We start from the raw sequence: 24,205 nt of genomic DNA, 5'->3' as shown, positions 1-24,205 counted from the left end.
AAATCTAGCAAAGCTAATAATACCATTTGCTCTGCTACTAACAATCTGTTGTGGCATAACATAGATGGGTCATTTTTAAAAAATCCAAAATATTATGAAAACTTAAAAATAATTCCAAGTATCTTTTTTGCAGCATACTCCTGACTCCTACTGGGATCACACTAACACACAAATTCCTGAGATTTCCTGCTGCTCCTTGTTAAGCTCTAGAGGCCAGGGGTCAGACAGATAGATAAAAGGGCATCATGCAAGGCAAGAGGAAACCTCAAATAGAGAGCTATGCACTGAATGGCTTTGTGCTCTACTATTGCAAGAGCAGAAAAATCTTAGAGCTCAATACTAACCAAGCATTTCCCATGTAACAGACTTCCCATCCAGCTCTTCCTGCAGAAATATAGCAACACAACTCCGTCTCCAGAGCAGGTACCATCGCTAAGTTAGGAGTACAATGTCACTGCTGTCAGAAGTACTAGCAGAGCACCTTGATGACAACACAACAGAACAACTGTGTAGGATAAGACTCGTTATTTATGTCCCTGGCTGAGTTTTGATAGAGCCAATTAAATATTTATACTTCAATACTACACTAATTTCAAAAAACTTCACAGCTCTACCTGGCAAAAAAATAGTGTCTAGAGGAGACAAGAACTCTATGGGATTCTACTGCCTTGCTTCCACAGCTAGTATAGTTGTTTTGTACAGGACCAAATGTGTAGGTTTCTGCTGGGGTTTGTTGGTTTTGCATTTTATTGTGGATTTTTTTGTTTGCTTGGTTTTTTGTTTCGGGGGGTTTTTGATGGGTTTTTTGTTGTTTTTTTAAACAGGACCAGTATGTAAGCTCTGTTTTTAAAAGGTCAATTCTGGCAGTTTACAGAGCAATTCATCTTGAGCTGAGTGTGGCTATTGACCTGGAGCTGCAAGATCAGGAAAACCATTGGTGTGACCTTGATATCATTTCTACCTGAAGCAGTGTTAACAGGCACTCAGATTTCTCCCCTATTCCCTTTTGTGCAAAAACTCTATTGTGGGAAGTTACCTGGATTCCTAAAGAAACTGAGGCCACTGGCATACAATCACAGCAGTCTCAGGGGAGTCCTCAGAAGTAGAAAACATGAAGCTTTCCATGTTTCATTATGCAATATGGCAGCTGCAAAAGCAGAGGAGAGACTACTGCTGTATGTCATTCAAAAATAGTTCAATGCAGACTGCTTTGTTATAAAGATATAATGCATGTACTCTTCCTGAATAATGACAATCTATTTTTCTTTTTGAAATTCACTGTGGATCCAAAGTGACATGTTTCAACTACCACATAATCCACCATACTTTTCATGCACAGGCTATATATGTGGAGCATGCACATAATAGGTTATATTTAATAGGTCATAAGCAATGCTATTTTTGTTTAAAAAAATGTACTGCATGCTATTCTATAACTCCTTTACTGCCTTTTTGCTTGCAGATATTATTCCTGATTTATTAATATTTAAGATGATACAAGTGACAGTCACAAATATTTTATACAAGCTGTTGACAGGCTAAGCTGTAGACCAGGTTATTGTTTCCCTGATTAGAAGCAAGATGAATACATGTGCCAGAATAACCTATTCATTTCTTACAATTCCATATCACCAGGGCCTTTTCTTCAACTTGTCAGATGAAGTGTAGATTAAATATTAGCAGATTTAAATCTAACATGTTGTGTTTATTTTTATGCACTTTTTTAGTATATTTTGTTTCAGCTGATTACACACATCAACACAATAAACTGTGTATGAAGTATATTGCTATATATAGTGAATATATTTCCCTGACAAAGAATGCTAATGTATTCTCAGCATTACAAACTGTTAGAAAATACAATACAGGGGCACTGATTTTATTTTTATTTTTTTAAGATGTGCTACAAGCTCCCACTCTAAGAAACTCTCAACTTGTCAAAAATCAGATGGTCTCCTCAACACCTTTTCAGGTGTTCCTTTGCCAAGTTCAGTTAAAATGTTTATTTTATTGTTTATTGGCATTTCAGACTTCATAAAAACGCAGTCAACGAGGAAAGAGGCTTAAAGTTGTCTACCAATAGTATAATAGTTGGGCTATCAAGCTAGGTTACAAAGTGAAGGTTTCTTTTTAACACATTAAAACAGTATTGAAAGATATAATCATAAACCTAGAGGAAAAAACAAAAAGACTGGACTAGGTTCTGATTTGGCATAATCAGAGCATATCAGTAGTACCTTTGATGAAATCAGTGGTTTCACTACAGTATGAAAGGAATATAAGTTATTTTCCAGTGCATATATACAGTTATAAATCTCCAGTGGATTCAGTGCTTTGACAGACATGGGGCAAGAGACTTACCGCCTGTTGCCCTCTGCTCACCTCCACAGGCAACTCCATCCCAATTGGCAGGGACACTTGACCTACTCCTCAGTCAGCTCTAGGACCATAATAGTTTCAGACAAGCATATTTAGGTAAACCAGCTAAAAAAAAAGCAGTCATTCAGCAACTGATTCATGATCAGATTTGACAGCTCTCTCTAGGGAGGCAGCAAAAAACAAAGATTTGAATCAGAGTAGAGTGATAAGCTGAGGTGAAACCTCATCACCTTCCACAACTACCTGAAAGGAGGTTGCAGAGAACTGGGGATGAGTCTGTTTAAGTAATAAGCGATAGGACAAGAGGGAATGGCCTCAAGTTGCACCAGGGAAGGCTTAGACTGGATATTAGGAAGCATTTCTTTACAGAAGGGGCTGTTAGGTGATGGAATGGGCTGCCCAGGGAGGTGGTGGAGTCCCCATCCCTGGAGGGGTTTAAGAGTCGGGCTGACATAGCGCTGGGGGATCTGATGTAGTTGGGAACTGTCAGTGTGAGGTTAATGATTGGACTGGATGATCTTCAAGGTCTTTTCCAACCTAGACGATTCTGTGATTCTACATGTATCATCAGAGGCATGAGCTAACAGAAGTCCAAGTAATTTTTATCATCAGTGTAATGTAGCATTTTGCTTAGAACTGGATCACAGCTGCAGAATTCAAAGCAGACTTAATATTTTGGGTATTCAGAGTCCAGTTAAAGCAATCATCCTAACACATCCCCAATTCTAGATATGGTTTTGTGTGCATGTTTGCTCTTCTTGATCTCTGAGCATCAGTCATTGAATGATTCAGATCTACAGCTGTTATGCTACTACATGACAAACATATTACCAGTCTTGAACAAAACCAAGCTGACAGCCACAACTGAAATGGCAACCTCTCCTCAGGTTCTGTTCAGCCCCTATGGGAGGGGATGATACTTATCTCCTGGCATTTCTTTTCTCTCACCATAATAAAGGAAATTAGTTACTCAAAATGAAGCCAAAGTATCAAAGTCAGAAGTAGATGATGCCAGGATCTTGACCTGTCCAAGTATACTGTTCTTAAACCAAGACAGGTCTAACTTTTAGTTTATGGCTCACATCTATTCCTGCTATTCTCAGCCACACTGCTGACACATTGCCAGATTCATAAAAGGGATCATTTTAACACACATGCTAGAAAAATAGATGGCAAAGCTCTGCTGATGTTGCAGTAACTGGAAGAATGTTCTCTATTCCTCAGCTGCAGAATAACATTATTTTTAGAGAGAAATATATCTAGCCATCACTGAAAGTGGAATCTATAAAAAAATGCTGAACCTCTGGTTTATTTTATTAAATCCAATCCAATAGGAAGCAATGTATTGTGATGCAGATTGCCTGCAAAATACCTCTGTGCAGAAGCACTGAGTAATCAATCTCTACTCTTGTACTCGATACGCAGTTCAGGCACAATATTCATGATTGCTGATTGCTTATTCATCTGATTTTTTTTAAGATGGAATTAGAGGATCACATCCTGGCTTCCCTTCTGAGGATGAAAGCAGAGAGATTTCAGTAGGCTTTCAAATCTAGAGGAATTTATCCCCTGAGAAAGAAGGCCTTACCCTTATGATGGTCAAACCTTGCTTTCTATTGGCAAATAGGAAGCACATTTATATATAAAATACATATACCCCAAGAATTTATTCTTAGTCTGATATTTCAACATGCTCATTTTTAGTTGAAATTAGCTATCACTAAAAAACGAATGAGGTAATTTGTGTGCATATAAAAATTTTTACCTTTCTGATCTCATGCTCACCCTTCCCTGTTCCTCTGAGTCCTTCAGTCAGGGGTTTCCTTCCAGTGCTGGTGTGGTTAGAGAGCTGTCACCATCACTAGTCCTTTGCTAGGGGGAATAAGATGTTCATGCTGATGGCTTCTTCTTTCTCATTCTGGGATGAGCTCAGGGCAGGCTTTTTTTTTAATATATGTTTGCTAGAATTTTTATCTCTTGTTCCTTCTACATTAGTTTGCAGCTCCATGTTACATCCAGATTTACTACGTGATATCCTCTATGGATGTTTGGCACCAATTGTTTTGTCCTCAAATCCAGTTTTGCCCAGCTCAGGTGCTCTGCATTTCTTTGCATAACCACAAACAAGTCACTCATCATATCTCCTGTACTGCCACTCTTCAAGGCCTCCGTTACCACACCAGGCCTGGATTTCTCTATATTATGTTATTTCTGAGTCACAAAACTATAATGACACCATACAAGGATAAACAGAAAGTAAAACAAATTTGCCACAGACGCTCGGGCCAATTACAAGAAATTTCTGTTACAGCAAAACCAGATAATACAAAGCTGCAGACAGGTTGTCAAGAGTCCAGCCCAAGCAAGCCCAACAGGCCTCACTCGAGGCCTGCCAAACTTGGTACAGAACCGATGGTCTGCTCTCAGCCATAGCGGTACTGTACTACATGGCTACAGACTTGCGCCAGTTGTATTGCCTCCTCTCAGCTGCACGGCACAAGTTACACCAGTATGGAGAAAGCCATATAAACCAGTACAGAGGAAAGGAGGGCTGGAAGTGGCTCAGGGCATGGCTTTCCAAGGCCAATGCCTTCAAGCCATTTCACGTAACATGACCATGGTACCCATGAAACTGCAGAGAAGCTTTCCACACCACCAACAGTACTGATGGAGTCAAATAGTATAAAGCATAAAAGCAGCATCTCGTTGCCAAAAGCTCTCATTTAGTGTACAACAAAATAACCAGTAAACAGAAGATTTTACCTAAAAGTGAGAAAAATCTGCTTGGATTATTCAAAGTTATGAGCTCCGTTTCAGCTTAATTCTGCCCACAAAGCTACCTTTGTTGCAAAGCAAGTTTGACCAACACTTAAAGTCAAAAATTTATCCATTGTGAGAAAAGCTCTTTATGAAGAAACATTATTAATAAAATGTACTATACTCATCTCACTGAACGCATAATAGAGTATTTGAACAAGAGGAGTGAACAGCATCAAATGCAACTGCACATGTGTGCAGTTCAGTGTCTCATTTACTGGTGATGCTTAGATGATTTCCAGCACTGTGACACAGACCTCCACAATTCATGTAACGCTCTGTATTCTAATGTACTATTCATATTTAAAGTATGCAAATCAGATGAGGCCTATTTTCTATAGTTAACTATAGATGAGACAAAATGGTAGCTCTATAGAGAGAAAGCTTCTGCACCTTCACAGTTTGTGAAAAAGCACGTTCAGTAACAAAAGTAAAACTTTTGCTTTAAATTCAAGAACCAGTGTGACATCTGAGTAAATAGAATAGAATTGAAACAGAGTTGATAAAGACTAGTGGTGTAGTTAAGGAAACTGAAGCTCCTTTCAATGGAAAAAGACAGTAGTAACTTATCTGCCAAATTTTCAGGTGTTGAAATACTGCACACTTCTTTCCTGCATACTAAATGTAATCCAGAGATATAAGCAGATCTAGGTAAATCTCATCCTTTCATAAGGTGGGGGTTTTCGACAGTATTTTTATTTTATTATTTCTATCCAGGCTTTCCTACATTTTTCTATCTTCCTCTTGCTTTTGGTTCCAGAAACAATTTTAGAGGTCAATAAAACTCTGCCCCAGTATTGCAGTGCTCTGAACTCTCACCTCATTGAGAACCAAGGAAGAGTCTAAATTGACATAATTTAGTTTCCCAGCTGAATCCCTTCAAGGGCAGTTTATAATGCAGCACACTTTGATCATCAAAAAGGTTAATTAGACATCTCTGATTCACATCCACACACCGGCCTGGAAGTTACATGCTCCAACACTGCCCACATTCCCATTTTTAGCCCAGTACTACACTTCATAGACAATGTTATATTATGGTCCATTACACTACTCTGTAGTATATATTCAGGCACAGTGCAATATTTCGGCCTATGATATAGAATCTTTTGAATTTAAGGTCAGTAAAAGGTAGCATAAATTTGCTTAATGTTCAGATGTGCTATACTGCACCAACTGAAAAAGGTAGCAACATTTACTTAAGTCTTCTTCACATTTTATTTTCCTTTGTCAGAGCAAGATACTGCACTGGAGTATCTTTCGAACCACAGCCACCTAGACTTCCACATTACACTTGCTTAGTTTGTTGGTAACATTTTCTGCCTAAGAAGATGTGGCCCTTCCAGGTCAGCCTGGGAAATTGAAGTCTGAGCAAGAGTAACTCAAAAATTAACCTAACAAAGAAAACTGAATTTATACAGCGCTTGGATTTCAAGTGATGGGCCTGCTTTCAACTTTAATCCAATTTTTGTGTGCCTTATACACAAAGGTCATATAACTTGTTAAAGGTTGCAGAAGAAACAAGGAATGCTCATATCTGTTGTCAAAAACGCAAGGTTGTGATGCTTTCCGCTTTCCCCCCATCTAACTTTGAGGACTGAAGTGCCCTAATGACATCTAGATCATACTCCAATCTCATTTAAGATTCACCTGCTGAAAGAATTAAACCCTGCACTGCTCCAGTTACACAGCAGCTTCAGGCCTTCGCATGGGGATACCCCTTTTGACCCTGCCACCACCATTTGTCAGTCGCCCACGGTATTCATTATTGCAGATACCCGCAGGGGACAGCTCTAAAGACGTCTCACACAGTACAACACAGCAGCAGCATCGTTCCATCAGTTTGGGGATATAATGGGCCTGCGAGTCATCCATAGCAGATGGCTGCTGAAGCGTGAAAAAGTACATTCCTCCTAAGCGAGGTCTGGCTGAAGACAGGGGGTGCTTTTTAACACCAGCAGAAAAGCCTGCTGGGTCTGTACTAAACCTATAGAACAATTATGTTTAATGGTGTATAGAAAGGTTATTAGCAGCAGCTAGGGCTAAAATGAATCCCACAGAATTCACAGGATGACATCTGGAGTCTCCACCATGGCCTCCTGAGTTCACCAAATCACCTAAAAGCATTCCAGTGAATTGCAATAGAGTATTTCAAAAGAAATTATAGGTTTCATTTCCATGCACAACTAATGCTGGTTTTTCTCGTATGCATGTCAAGTGAAATAAAAATGTTCAGAATTTTAAAACTTCATAAAAGGCTAGAAGTATAATACAGGTTTACTTACATAAAAGCCAGAAAATAGTGCATAAGTATTCATTAAATCATCTTCACCAATTAGGAACGCTATTCCGATGGCCTGATTTGTATTCTAAATGGATTTTGCACAATTACTCATGCTTTTGACAAAAAACTAATGAGAAAAATTACAGACAAAGAAGAAAATGCAGCAAATGTGAATAAAATTATCTCCAACTAATTAGTCATTCCCAAACAAGAAAGATACTTAAGTAAATTCATACTCTGCTTTTACCTTAACTATTACTTCCCATTAAGTCTTAGGACCCAAGAAAACTATTAAAAGCACTCAAGATTATTTGAATGCTATCTAGTTAAAAAAAGACCATGAAAATAAGGGAAAGACTAAGCTTTACATGAAGAGGTAACTGATATGAAAATGTGATAAATCCTACCTGGAAGACATTACACATTATAAACCATGTCATTCATATTTTTTTTTAAAATCAGCTTCAGGTCTAAGAGCAAAAGTAGTCAGGAGAGCACATGACTAGTTTCAACTGTATTCAGGGCAGAAGTTCAGCACATGCTCATCGCTTTTCGACCCTGTCCCAGTCCGTGGTGCAGGACATCAGACCACTGCACCTTGTTGTGCTTCTACCAGTGGGGTACCTTCTCAACCTTGAGAAACCATAAGAGGATAAGACCAGCAGCAGCTGCCAGCCCCCTTTTCTTCTGCATTGCAATTCTAGCCTCTGACACCAAGTAATGTGGCATGTTCAGGGTCTTTCCAAGAAGTTTCAAAAGATGGTGTCCTACCTGAAGTGTGTCCTCACCTTCCACTTGATCAGCCTTTACAGATATGCATGAAGTTGTTGTTATGATATACTACATTTAGATATTTTTGTATATGGAGATGAAAAGGTATACACAAGAGGCGTTTAAAGTACTTCTTCAATGTCAAGTCAGTTTTGGAGGCTTCAGGTAGTCAAACAGATTAATTTGTAGGACTACAAGGGGACATTGCATACAAGCCAATTGATAATGTATTTTGTTATCAGCAGTTACAGCTGTAAAGAAGTTGTGGATTTTTATTAAGCAAGCTTAAAATCCTGTGGGCTGCACAAGTTCCAGGTGCTGGTCTGTCTTCCAATGGAAGGAAAAAGTTTATTATTGTTGCAGACAAAATCTGCCCTGTTCTTTCTTTCTTCATAAACCACACAGAAATAGTTATACCCATTGTTTTTACTGCTGAAGTAATATACTGTAACCTCATCAGTTGCTTTACAATCATGTATACACTGAGAAATTTACGGCAATAGCCTAGAACTGCACCGCTAAGATTGTGGTTGCCTCCCTGTATGGCTCTTCTCTGTGCTCTGTCCCAGAGACACCACATCTGATCTGCTGGCAAATCCGCTCTCACATCACTTTGTATTACACATCTAGCCCTCTGTAGTAAGGCAAACTGAAGTAGAAGTTAGTTACCATACTATGCCAGACTGAAAACTGCTGCTCTTCAGGACCTGATTCATGAGTTGAGCAGACAACCCTGCCTCGGGGACAGAAACATCCACCAAAGTGAAGGAGCAAATGGCTGGGGACAGCAACAGCATCTATTGTCAAGTCTGATCCTCATCCCTCCTGCAACTCTCAGACTGTATTTTCCAGTGGGGATTAGGTTAAACCAGAAAAATATCCTCCTGTCTGCAACATCACAGCAGTCACAGATCTCAAAAAGGGCTGGGGGTTTTTTGTTGAGGAAAATTAAAACCAAATCCTTGAAGTGTTCATGCCCTCCTCTGTTTTTTCAATGCTACACCAAAACCAAATATTTAAGATGATTACTAGACACTAACTTCTAGAAATATGTTCAGAGCATTACAATAAAGCAGCATTTAAACAAATACTGATGAACACACATTAAAATAACTTAATCTGTCTAGCAGGAGTGAACAGTAAGAAAGTTCAGAGAGAATAATTGAGGGTAGGCACGTCTACTTTGAAAGCACATGCTTTCAAGCATTATGATCAAATACCCCCAGTGACAGTGAAATTAAAAGTAATGTTATTTCATTTTGGAGATCAGATATTCTAAGATTAAATTACTTGAGCACCTTAATGAACTAGCTAGTCACTTGAAGTCTATTTCGAAATGCACCAATTTGTTGCCAGAAGCAGCACATGGCTATCTTCACCTAGACTTCAAGCCTAGTATTTAATTATTCTTTTGACTCTTGAACTTCTTATTTTCAAGACAATGAGCTACAGGGAACATAACTAAATTGGAGGCAGGTTTTTATGTGAATACAGTTGACAAACAGTTATTTTGTTACCGGAAAATAAGATAGAACAAGAAAACATATTGAAAGAGTGACTTCCAAAACAATTTCACTTTAACATATTATTAAATCATCTCCAAACAGGAGAGGTGGGTAAAGGGAATGGTCACAGGATGAAAAGTACACTGTGGAAACAGATTATAATATACTATTGTGTTTACATATACCAATAGAGAACTGATATTGTTTAGAGAAGATTGAGATCTTACATATAAGGTAGTAGTAGATGATAACAGCACGGAATTCTTTTGCAGCTTTTTTAGGATTTAGCCTCCAACCTAAAGATATTACTGTATATTCCTTAGAGAAGCAGAACTAACCATCTTAACATCAGACCACATCTGATTTCATGGAGGAAAAAGGATTGCAAATGATGGCTTTCCATTCCTAAAGCTCCAAGAAGCTGCTTTAGCAGATCACATCCTGCTAAAGCCTCATTGTCCTCAAAGGATGCCAGAGTGTCTTACAAAGCACCCGAAATATAATTAAGTAACTTTTTATATGCTAATGAATATAAAGACTGTATTTTTCAGTCAAAAAATATATTTGATTTTATCCAAAATAGTTTCTGAATTAGTTAAATTCTTTGCAGAAAATATTTCCCCAAGAATTTTTCGTTTCTCCTAGCTGAGCTTTCAACAGTTGTTTCCCCAGAAGAGAATAAATTTGTGGGGTTTTTCCTGGAGGTAAAAATATAGCACTAAAAATACAGGTTACATGAGCTTTAACTTTCCCAAATAGAAGACATTTACACCATTGAAAGTTCTTATTTTTTAATTAATCAACTTCAACTAAGAAAGCCAATACCATTTAATTGGTAGCGCTGCATGGAAGCTGGGACACCTCAGTTTTGCTGTTATCTTAGATTCTGCACAAAACATTGTCAGAGAAAAACCAAAACAGATTGTGTACCGCTGCTTGTCAGCAAGAAGACCTCTGGGTACATCCAAGGAACCTCCAAGACAAGAAAATGGTTGGGAAAAAAAAAATAGAATATACTTTTAAGTCCTAGAAGATTCCAGCTTAATTTTAATGAAGACTGAGTCAAAAAATCAGGAGCTGGGACTAAAAGGATTGTAGCATACAATCATACCATTTTCTTGCAACACTTCAAGTGGTAAGAGGTAAGTTCCACATTGTGCAAGCTTTAGCAATTTTATCAAGTGCAAGTCAGGGTGTGACTGATAAAGGACTGGCATAAACATCGGGTACAAAAAATATACAGATTACTAGATTTTTTGAAATCTACAAGTATGTAATATTTACCTGTCACAAACCTTACAGAACACAGACCACACAGTGGTGGGAGAACAAGCACTGACATATGTGACAGATAGAATCTTCCAAGGAATGAGAATTCCAGCAACCTCTCTCAAATATATACTTGAGAGCCAGTGTTTTCTTAATATATGTTATCCAGTCCAGTCCTTTATTTTCATATTTTCAGCCTTTCATACTTTCAGACATTTTTTATCCACTAAAAAGTGTCTTTAACACCATGGTCAATGCTGCTTACACTCTCTCCCACTCACTGAGGCTACAGAAGATGAAAGAGTTCATCCACTATGCAAGAAATAGCTTTAATAAAGAAGTCGTATAATGTCACAGCAAGTGGTACATTTTTCTAGAAGCAAGGCCATGAGCTTAATGAACACAGCTGTGAGTGGTAAGGTGAACATTTTGCTGCTGCTCTTGTTTTATTGAAGATAATTTTACACGAAACAGGGTTGACATGAACACTACAGCAAATGGTTAACATAAAACCTTTATGTAAGCAATAAATAAAAGTAATGTATTTGTATGGTGAAAGCTATTTTTAGCAGTAGAAAAAACATTTTGAGAAGATACCTTAACACATAAAGTACTAGGAAAGCCACAAGTTTGAAACTTAAATTTCAACAATGTCTTTTTATAATGAATCTCTTGACCTTTTGCGTTAATAAAGCTGCTAAAAGTAGAACCAAAACATCCTTTTACTCAGAGTGGTCCACCCACCATCTGCACCAAGCAACAGGGACCACACCCACAGGACAGAGTCAGAATCTCCAGACACTGATGGGTCACGTCCATAAGGGAAGCTCATCTCCTGACATCCTCTCTGCATGTACACATGCAACAATAGCTCTGGCTGCCTGCACAGTCCCATCTCACAAATTCTGTCCACAGTCCACCCAGCCAAGTATGTATAAGTACTCCTGCTATAAGAACTCCTGGTTTTATTTGGTCTTACAGAAGGTCTTTTTGTTCCTTTATTCCAGTTCCATTGGAATTACTATTCTCCTTCCTTAGCATCAACTCCACAAATGCTTGATATATTACTAACATTATTACAAAATATTAACAGTGGTTAGCTACATTAACAGCTACTTAAACACCTTGTTTGGATTAGAAAATTCTAAAATTTACTGCTGTTCCTAAATGTGAAATCTTGAGAGTCACAATATATGAAGTACAACCAGTCCATGAGAATCTGAAAAAAGGGATTATCCCACAAAAATTTGACTGTAGTTTAAGAATACATTTGTTTGGTTTTTCAGTATTTTGATGAAAAAAATCAAACTTTTCAAGCAGGATGTTTTCACATCATTAATAGCCCTAATGCTGGTTTTCAGATTTCTCCCCCACCACACTATTATCAACTTGTTTGTGTGAACCAAAATGATTATTTCCTCAGAATACTACACAGGAAAAACTCAAGACAAGACAGCTGTTGTTTTTGCTTTGACAAGATCATACAAAACACTGCGAGTTAGGAAAATTACTGAAAATGGTAATGCAAAGTCAGTGGGGAACCAGCTCACTTCATTAAACATCTGCAGCAGAAGTCTGAGACTCATACAGAAAATTAAATTGGTTTACTGTAATCTATAATATTTACTGTAGCATGTTGTCTCATGCTTTCTAGTATAAAGTACTAAACAAAAGCAAACTAGTCACCATTCCTCTTCCATAAATGTTATGATTCCTTTGCATTTAATCTCTAAAGCACTGAAAATAAAGTGATTAAGGTATATTCCCATGGTTTATGGAAGAATTTGCTCACTTGTTCACCTACTCTTCTACCAATTAGTGCAAAATATCAAATACATACTGACAGCATAAACTATGTAATCTAAAACCCAAGTTTTCCCCATAACCTGGCAATTTCCACCAACTGTCCGTAGCAAAGTACTAGCAAATGCTGTAACAGCTCATACTCAACCAGTCCATACTTCCCTGGGGTTTGGCACACTGAAGGCTGAAGATAGGATACAGAGAACTGCCTACAGACTTCTTTTGGAAGGAGATGAAAACAGTGCTCTAGAGAAAGGGGGCAGGAATATAAAATTAGAAATTTAAGTGGAACTAAAGAGCTTTCTGTGAAGAAAGTCACCAGTCTACCGATTAAGACAGCTGTCTTCAGGTATATCAAGTGACAAGACTCCTGAAATTATTCAAAGGAAATGCTTAAAGTAACTTTTTCCCCTACCTCTGCACATAAAACCTTAAACTCTGCACTTCGATAGACCAGTCACTTGCAGAGGACAAGTTTTTCAAGTTCAGGAGAAACCTCACACCAGTGAAGTCTAACCCTGAACACAAAGTGCACCATGTATACACTGTTCTTGATTAGAGACAGCCAGCAATAGCTTTGGCTGGAACTCATTACTTTGTATACATGGTGCTAGAAACACCTTCCCACTCCCATAAGATACTTGCTAATGGATTTCATGTTATTCAGAGCAACCTCCCAGAGATTATTACATTTTGCTTTTGAGAAGGCATGGAGCTAAAAAGTCTAGGGTTTTCTCTCCTCTTCCACATCACCACCTACTCTAGAAATGTCAGGGTGCAGATACAGACCCGGCTTCAGTTTAGAACAGAAAACAACCTCCTGAGTAGTACTTCCTCGTGCATCCAAAGACAACCTAAGAAATGAATTTTGTTACTAAGCCACAACAGTTTTCTGGTATTTCCTCCAGCAGAGTACCAGTTGAATTGTCCTTTCCTTTCAGGCAAACATCACAACTGAACAAAGTGACTACCTCCATAAACAGACAGTTCCCTCAAAACCCAGCAAGCATGGATCTCATCTCACATTCTCTTGCCTTAAGCAACACACAGTGCTTCCCTTCTGTAGGATGAAAGACGACTATTAGTCAATTTGAAACATAAGGGAACATATAATGGGAATGTCTATTTCAGGGATAAATTTGCTATATGCCTTCTCAGTAAGACACAAGTGTTTAAGGCAGATAACAAGAAGTTGTTCTATCAGGGAAGAATAGATTATTAAGTGATGCTGTAATTTATCCTTAATTAGTTGTTTTAGGCATCTGCAGCTTAATCTCGCTTAAAACCCAAGGAAGCATCCTCACTGTAGATAAATACCATCAATTCAGTTACCACTATGTATTATTGTAATACATCCATATATTCACTATATTCGCATACTTTTTGTATTGAAAGTAAGGGACCATAATGTAAATGCTTTTTTCAAAGCTTGTGATTTATACATCAGAACAGTGATGATACAGCATTACCATCCTGTTTTACTGCTTCAGGGGATACAACTCATTGCATGCACTATTCTGGAGCTTCCCAGGCAATTGGGCATCAGTCTTACCCTGTGCTCAACACCTCAGAGGGCCACAGAACATTAACAATCTCATTTCCCAAAAATGCACTTGAGCCATAGCTGTAATTGGCACTGGTGCAGACACTTAAGGAAATAAATCCATGTTCACTTTACTTTGAGGTAATCTTAACCAGTTAGCACTGACAGCTGATCAAGCTTTGACACTTGAGACAAGGCAGAGATTCAGACTAATACAGCATGAATAGACAGTGTCATTAGGTCTGACCAACAGTATCAGCACAAAATACTGTAGTAGTCACAGGTTCAGCCTCTACCTAAAACTGTTCAAGCAAACAATTCAGTCTAAACACTGTGCTAAGTAAGACTGCACTGAAAAGTGCTCTGAACTCACACACCAAGCAAAAGTATGAGAAATTTTCTAATTATACCTCAAAGATATCTTGGACATGAAATAAAGTCAGAGAACAGCTACAAAGAACTTAAGAAAAGGGCTTGTAAAATCCTCTTGAAAAAGAAAAGCAATTGGCCTGAAAAGAAGGAACAACTGAGGTAGAGGCATTAAAAAGTGATGAAGCAGAAAGGATGCGCCAATGAAAAACGCAGTTTGTTTCTTTATATTCCTCCACACCAGCCCAAAGCACGTGTCTTCATACATGATATGCAAGCACAATGTAGCAGCACAGATTAAAATGCATTGATTTTTGCCAAATAAATATTTGTTTTAGTGAAAATCTATTGCAATTACTTAAAGTATCCTTTTTCAATAAAGATTAATTAATCTAAGAATACACAGACTGACTGCAGTGGCAGTGTATGAAATGATAGCTCTTTGTGATGCCCTTGAATTTTGTCCTTTAGAAAAAAACCTACTAAAAATAACTCTGCAGATATTTGCCAGCATTGGGGCTTTTTTGGATTTTAACTTCCAAGACAATCTTGCCTATATTTCAACGTTGGGTGTATATAACCTTCTCTATGCCTACCTTTTGGCTTTCAAATGCTACTTTAAATCACAGTGCATGTAGTCATGATTCTTTGCCCAAAAAGTTTGGTACCTTCAATATCTTTTGGATTAAGAGCCCCTTTCAAAGGCAGCCTTCTTCCACCATTAGCTCCAGTTACTTAGAATACAAAACTCTGGAGCCATATCTTTACAGTAGCATCACCAGTCTTTTCTATCCAACTCAAATATAACTCAATTATCTGTGAATGCTACTACTGAACCCAGCTGAATGCTGCCCTGTGCTTTTCACCCACTGTTGAGTACTGGAGCTTCAGACATTGTCTCAACCCACAATTAAATGGTGAATGAGCAAAGCTGTTACTTTATTTACATTCTCATTTTGTACAAAAATATGAACTCATACATGCCCTTCTCCAGAGTTTCCAGACAACTCTGCAAGGCAAAGTCATGTTTAAACTAGTACGAGGTTCCTAGTACCTTCTAAGCATTCAGCAAGTAAAAAAAAAATCCAACCCTGACTACATTTTTAGGTAAGGAAACGTATTATGGGACCCTCAGTTTCCTAGATGTGCAATCAAAATGCATCCAGCTTTAACCTAAGTCCAGTTACAGAGAAAGGCAAAAGCTCTCAGGGAAGATATAGATCTAATGTCATGAAATTAATTGGGTTTATAAGTAACTCTGGAGAACCAATTTAGATCAGAATTTTTTTTCTTCTTTTGTAAGAAGTTAGCATAGTCTTATTATTCCACCAATATTCCCAAATCCATGTAAATTCATATTCTTACAGGGACTGAAAATAAGGCTCTGTTAAGAACCTTGCAAGAACTAAATGAAGATGTTCTCATACTCTTATTCTCTCAGCCCTGTCCCATGATAATAAACACATTGATTTCATTAACTCAAAATGTAAAATTATTATTCAAAAAGGAGACAATATATGTAAACTACTTGTGAAGCAAATTTCTGCTCAACTTCCAGTGTATGAGAAACTACTCCTGCAAGTTCACTGATATACAATATGCTATAAGTTATATACTTTTTCTAATGCTGCTAATTACCCAATTAAAATCCATCCCAAATAGAATGGCTTGCACTGTTTATCATTTTTACAGAACTATTAATTAAATACAACACCAGGCAGACAATTTACCATGTTGTCATTATTACGTGAAGTCTCATGATTTTAGGTTACACACTAAGCTTGACTAAAGTCAGGAAGTCAGTGCTCTTGGAACACATTTCCAGGCACATGAAGGAACAAAACCAATTAGGAGCAATTAGCAAGGGTTTGCCACAGGGAAACCATGCCTGACCAACCTGACCACTTTCTATAATAAAATGACCAGATTTGTGAACAAGGGGAGAAGAGCAAATAGCTCTTACTTTGTCTTTAGTAAGACATTCAACAAGAGTCTTGTATCCAAGTTCTGATGTTACACTCTAGATGGATGGGTAGGTTAAACAGTTGGATGACCAAGCTCAGACAGGTAGTGAAACCATCTCTCTAGCTGCAGATGAGTAACAGGCACCTTGCTTACCTGCAGCAATGCCAGACCTAATGCAATAACTGAGGTGAGGAAAAGCTCTAAAGGAACATAAATGAAGAGGTGTTCACCTGAGTATTGTCAAGAACAGAGCAGGAGTTACTATCACTGAACTATTTGCTTTGCTATCTTCCCAGATGTCTGATAGAGACAGGAGTGTTCCTGGGTTGCAGCTGAAAAAAAGATGTGTGGTGCTCACAATTTACATTATAATCCACCTGGAAAAAAGTGACACAGCAAGATTACCTCAAGATGCATTAATGTTCACTATGTTTCAAGCTTTGCTTAAGTTACGAGAAATTGTGAGGTAACAGGCTGCACAAAACCCTTGCATTTTCCAGATAGGGATCAAGCTTACGGTAAGTTTAATATAGATTTTTAACCAAGCCAAGTTTCAGTTTAAGATGTTCACCCCCTTTTTGGCATTGCTCCCTCATGAATGTTGCTCCACAGCATTCTGGCAATGCTCAGCCCTACAGCACACAGCCCTCTTCACTTCGATCTCAGCAAGAAAAACTTCAAAGGCGATTTTGGAAGCATTTCAAAAAGCATAGCCATAATATTCTTGGCAACAGTTTCCTATAACTAGAGATTCATTTTTCACTAATGAAATGCTAATATATAACTAACTGAATATTTATTGAAGTTGAACATTAACAATGAACACAGTAATAAATAGCACAAACATCCATTTAGTATGTAATTTTTTGTAATTGTATTTTTCATTAATTTGTATTTTTCTACTGCAATTCCCTTCATAGAAGGGCTACATGTTAGCTAAACCTTGCATTATAGACCATAAATAAGCACTACATGGATACTTTCTCTTAACACAAAGAGCGAGGGTTTAAGCTATGAATTTATAGAATACTCTTCTGCAGGCAGAATTCACCTTTAACTGTGGAATTAACTGCTGCACAGACTTTGAGCCATCCCTCTCCATCAATGAAGTCAGATTTTCAGGTACCCATCTAAAAAATAGACTACAATGAAGTTCCAGTTGTGCAGCAATTTATATTCCATCTAAACATTGACTTTATATAGAATTCTTGATGTTTATATCTGTAAGACATTAATGTTTTTATACCTCAGAAAAGCTTTTTATTAATGGATTTAATATAGCCTGCAGACAATATGCTTGCAGTACACACCAGATTATTCATCATAGTGCTGATATTTTTATTCTATTTTAGGTTTAGTTACTTTGTGTTAATTTCAAATAAGATAACTGTACAGGACATGACAATAACCCAGTCAGAAGTAGTAGTGAGAAACAAAGCTGTAAATGGAGACCAGAGAAAGGGCAATTAACAGCAATTTAAAAAAAAAAAACCCACACCCAACTTCATAGAAGTGTGGAAGTTGCATTTTTCATCATCAATGACATTGCCATTGTCGTTATTAATATCTCTCCTTACATTACTGGCACTTTATTGCAGTTAATGGCCCATTTCCCATGCTACCTCACTCTTAATCTATGTCTTTATTACACTAGTAGTAAGTGAACAAAGGCAGTACTCTTTATTAACACCTTCCAATGAAGATTGGATGTTGCACTGGTTTAAACAAGAACTACAGATCCTTAGAATGATAAATATCCTTATATTATAATCCTTATATGATAAATAATCCATGCAATTAGTGTCTTAATAGTCATAGGTTCAAAGACTATGTGGCAATTTATTTTAGGCTATACTTTATTTACAAAATGGACAGAAGGATGTTTCATTTGAATGAGTGTATTCAGAGCCAGCAATGAAGCTTTTTTTGTGCTTAAAGTTTCACAGATTGAAAATCCTAATATTAATGTTGTTTTTTCCCCTTACTACTGATTTAATAAAGTCAAACTGATTTTCAGTAATTTTTTTAATAACAAATTGTTGTTCTACCGTTACTGTAGAATTAAAATATGCGCTTAAGGATAAACATTCTTTTTTTTTTTTTTCAAGAAGAACTATAGAAAGCAATTTCAAGGAAATAAAGAATACAAGTCAAAATATGGAAATAGCTATCGTGATTACTAGTTTATTACCCAATAAAACACCTGAAGGAAGTGAAATGTGAATATTATGTTAGGCCATACACTACCAAGTAACTGTTTATCTGGCAGAATTTTACAAATAGACTAGATCAAGGCTCTCAAGAAACTGAATATTTTCTTTAGGACTGACTATGCTGAAATGGGAAGGTTACTCATATATTTGCCTTTCTTCTCTGTAGAAGCAAGGAAAGGAGACAGGGACACTTATTTTGCATCAAAAAGTAACTGTTTGGGTACAAACCATAATGGATAATCAGCAAAACCATAATGGATTACAAAGTTTTGAGGGAAATAACTGAAAAGTTCTGCTAATGGTTGTGCTTACAAAAGTTATTTTCTCTCATGAAAATTTTCTAGCATTTTTTGCAATGGAAAGCTGCATGAAGCCAGTTTTACCCCATCTTTTCCTACAGTAAATGGTTCTCTTGATCTATCACTGGAAATATGGAAAAGTGATAATCTATTTCAGAACAAAAATGTTCCTTAATAGCAAAGGCTATTTGGATAAGGTAAACTGGTGCCCAGTATGAGGTATAGCTCTGATTGAAATATATTAAGGGAATGCAAGTTTAATGTCCATCAGATTTTTTTCCTCCAGGAGAAGAGGTAATCACCCAAATATCTCATCTATCACAAAAAACCTGACTACTGCATTCAGTTTCTTTAAGACTTAGATCAACTGTGATGATATGTCATTTGAATTTGCAAGGCTCTGTAAAGCCATCCATCACATTCTTTAAAGCACAGCATATCACCTTGTGCACAAAAGATGCTCAGGAAAAAAAAAAAAAAAATCACCAAGATGATGCTATGTCACCCTGTCAATTTGCACTATAAAACAGGCTTCATGAGATATAGTTTTTATCCAAAAGTTATACATATAGTGAGAAATAATGAAAAAAGACCTACTACATGTCCCTGGGTAATTCTCTAGGAAGAGAAACACTCCTGGTAAACACAGATACTTGATAAAAGCATTAATTGGAGTTTTTCTACTACCCAGTTATGCTTGGTGCTGTACATAGAATGATTCAGGACAACCTTTTTCACATAGACGGTCTATATAACCCATATAACACTCAAGTCTTCAGTCCCTCCTCAGGTAAAGCCATATTCCTAGCAGCAACAGCATCGCATCCAAAACCCTTGCCTCCCATTTAAATCAAAGTACAACCTGTACATTCAATACCTTGTCCCTCTACCCCAGCGTCACTTCTACACCTCTGTTTTGCTTCCAAGGCTGGAAAATTACACTTAAAACAGCCAAAAATGAGGAAATGGTTCAATACCATGAAGTTTGACCACATAATCCTCCCTTGGCCACAAGTCTAAATACTGAGATGTGAAGGGGAAAAGGACATACTGATGCATGATACAATCTTTATAGAACAAAAATTTAATTTCCCAAGAAGTGGTGGGTTTTTTTCTTCTCTGTAGCATCTTGATTAAGGGGCAAGGAGATGGCTAGGTCAACATTCAAAGCAACAGTTTTGTTCAATCATCTGACAAATGAAAATCTACCCTAGGAGTTATTTAGGAGATAAATCTCTGCTGTGGCTGTACATACTAAACAAAAATTCCAGCACTACCGGAACATGTTTACTGATCAGTACTAGCTCAATTTATCAACACTTCTTCCCTCCAGCAGTTTACCAGTCTACAGACCATTTGCAAACAGCTTTATTCTAAATGTAGTAGCTTGCCATTTATAAAGATTTCAGCATTACATGCCCTCAGCTTCACCCAAATCTGGCCCCTACGGCTCAAAAAGTAGTTGGCTTTAGTTTCTGTATCACTCCAGTTAACCAATATATGAACCTAGTTGTGCAACTGAATTAAGTTTCAGTTACAGTTTCTAATACTGAAGTGACCTATGCTGAAGACCAGAATTTGATGTTTGCAAATCTTTAGTGGAGATTTCCATTAGTAAATTCTATTAGTAAAATCTGACCAGCTGAATATTGACTGGAAGTGAATACCTAAGCACAAGGAATGTGAATATACCATATTTTACTTTCAGAAAAAAAAAAATCAACATATTCTGTTTATTAATTGGTCTTTTGTATAAAAGGCAGAATATATTTGTAATATAAGTATCTGTTTCTGTAGCCATTCCATGTAGTCTTGTTTTAACTATTCATAGCCTCATCTTTTCTTCTGCAGTGAAAGCAGAAAGGCTTAGTGAATAAGTGTATGCAAACTGCTCTTTGTTAGTATTTCTGAACTGTCCAGCTTTGCAAGTATTAGTTAGCTCTGAGATCATTTTTCAGTCAACCAATAGCTGTCAACTAATACCTGTCTGGAAGTTAAATGAGTAAATGCAAACTTAATATTAGCCAGCCTAGATAAGAGACCCTTACACAGTGCAACATAGGGCAAGGTGGTTCAAAAAATCCATGAAGAAGGTGAAATTATATTTTTTATCTCTTACAACTGTACTTAATGGGAACAGCATATATTGTGCTCCTAACTGCATTTCTAGATTTTAGAGAGTACACATGAGCAAAACAGGTTTGTAGGTTACTCTGTGATACAGTACACCACAAAATAATAACACTTTAAAATAATTAATAATATGCTGTGGAAAACTACTCTTCTACCATTATAAAATGATAATGACAAACATGTCTCATTTGCTTATTTTGCAGTGACAGTCATCAGTCTAAGCTCATGAACAAATCATGACAAACAAGAGGTATTCCTTCATTTTTCTAATGGTCACTAAAAAAAAAATCTAACAAAGGTTAGAATACTGAAAAAGGCAGGAAGCAAGGATGTTCCTCATAAGAGAATATTTTCTTGTATTCAGCCAGTCTCTTGAAACATTTGGTTTGTGTTTGTATAGTTAGTGTTTTTGAAGATGCTGCAATTGAAGTCTAATGCCTCTCCTATGGTCAGTTCGTAATTATGAAACAGCAAGGCATGTCACAAAAAATATTAATTTAGAACTGAATATTAATTAGTCCCCAGCATGGCAGAATATCCTATGTACAAAATAACAAACCAATGTAGACTTTCATATATCACCAAATTACATCTACAGTCATTGATTAACAACTTTAAAGCATGACAATAGGTGCAAGGGGTGATTTTTCCACTCATTTCAAAGGTCCAAAGGCATTTTGCTGGCTACACCAATAAAAAGGCTATCGATTCCCCTTCCTCCTCTGTCCAGGTTTATGGGATTCTCAGCTCCATAGAGGATCAATAAGCACTACTGAGAGGCATGGAACAGATGTACTGAGAATAATTCAAAATACACTAAGTCAAAGACAGCCTAGGAATAACTCCACAAACTAACCACTGTCCTACCTTTAGGATAGCAAAAAGTTTTTCCATTCATCACAGCTTGAAGTGGCACTGGAAGTAGACTACCTACATTTTAGTTTCTATTCCTGCATGATTATTCACATGAAGTTGAGAGTTAACAGAGAGGATGTAAGACAAAGAAAACCCCACAGAATGGTGTGCACGATAATTCTCCTAAAAATAACCTAGCAGGTACTAAGGCAATGCAAGGAACTCATTCTTGCTCACTCAAATATTGGATGATTGCTATAGGACTTGGCCTACTTAAGACACCAGTATTCATTTATAATTCTACATTGGAAACCTTGTTTCCTCTTTGAATTTGACCTAAATTCATGAACAGTTTCAGATCACATTTCCCTGTATAGACTATTCACCAAGGGGAAGACATCCCCAACTCTGAATATTAAAATTATGAGAAAATTATCCAAATAGCTTTCTCCAAGAAAGCTCATGAGAGAATATATTCTGGTGTGGAAATTTTTTTCTGACCTTTTGTTAAGCATTAAGAAACACAGAACCATTTTTTTCCTTTTTAGTCACTCAGCAGTTCAACTTTTTCCTTCCAGCCTTTTTGCACACTGGCAACTCCCAAGCACTACCTGCTTGCTACTTCTCAGGCCCAGAGCACTCAATCCCCCCGCTACCACACTGTGCATGCCCATCATCTTTGTCATCACAGAGCACAGACATACACACTGCAAGCCTAGATTTGCATTGCATTCAAACAGACAAACTGCTGTGGCTAGTTTTTCCCCCCCTCCTCCCTTTCTAAGGGTCAGTTTTACAGTAGGCTGGTGATTATCAGAGATGAAGAGGTAAGAAACCATGTTATGCATTCTTAACAGAACAATTTAAACGAAGAAGTCATGCAGAAGCACAAAAATAAGTATTCACTTATAGACTAACATCTCATTGTTTGAGCTTTTACTAAGCTTCCTGCAACAACCTATTTAGGTAAGGCACAATATAGATTAGTGTTGTCCCTATAATGCCCATCGATAACGCTGTATATGCTAAAACATTATTTAACATTTCATCTATTACACAGACATCTAACAGGTTATTTTTCTAACAACTTCCTGCTATAAGTTTGATGGATATACTCAATTATTTCAAGAACTGCACAGTTTACTTTTTTCTATTGCTCTGACATTTCATCCAATCTTATTTTTGGTTCCTTTGTCATCTAACTCTTAACTAATTATTGCACTACTAGGTTTTCTGACACCATTATTCTTAACTGCTGAGGGCCACTACTAGTTACATGGCATCTCATAGTTTATGTCTGATCACATAGTTTATGTCTGTTTTAGCAAAAAAATTAGTCTTCCATTAGGCCTGATACAGAGCTCCAACACTAAGATTGCAACTACCTCTGTCTCCAGATATTAAAAAGATTCTGTTGCTCTTTCAGACTGACAGAGGCAAATTCACTATTGATCTTCTACTATTCTTCCTTGTAAGATTTAACACTGAAATTAGTTACAAAAGAAAAACAAAGAGACAAAATTAAATTTCAAATATAAACAGAGAAGAAAATTGGTTCAAATATGTCTATAATTTTTTAACTCCTCAGATCTAATGATATATTCTTATATAACTTACTGATCCAGAAGTCTATTGTATAAGCAACCAAATACAATATAAAAATATTCATTATTAAATACATCTGGAAAATTTGCATAGAATTCCTAGAATAAGGGCAAGAGAAATTATATCAGACTTTGAAGTGCCACATACAGTAATTGACCATTAACATTTGTCCTATTTCTTAAAAAACTATGCTGCTGAATTTCCAAGTAATATTTTTCGCAGTTCTCAGAAAAGTTATCTTGTGTAATTTAATCAAATTTTATCCCTAGTCAAATTAAAAAACACAGGATATTCAAAAGTAATAGTTTTCACTGGGAATCTGACCAACTGGCTGGAAACATCTTTTTACAAAGTAGCTCTTACGAAATAGATGTTTTCAGAAAAAAATCAAACCA

The 24,205-nt window shown here is 37.0% G+C and overlaps 1 pseudogene; it reads right to left on the bottom strand.

Annotated features, from left to right (window-relative positions):
* Positions 1 to 6,879: 6,879 nt before the first annotated feature.
* Positions 6,880 to 24,205, bottom strand: part of LOC141962645 (poly(A) polymerase gamma-like) — a 55,222-nt pseudogene continuing 37,896 nt past the window's right edge.

This window comes from Athene noctua, chromosome 7, assembly GCF_965140245.1.
Source record: "Athene noctua chromosome 7, bAthNoc1.hap1.1, whole genome shotgun sequence".
Taxonomy (NCBI): domain Eukaryota; kingdom Metazoa; phylum Chordata; class Aves; order Strigiformes; family Strigidae; genus Athene; species Athene noctua.
The sequence above is the reverse complement of the archived record's forward strand: the minus strand, read 5'-3'. Positions and strand labels throughout refer to the sequence as shown.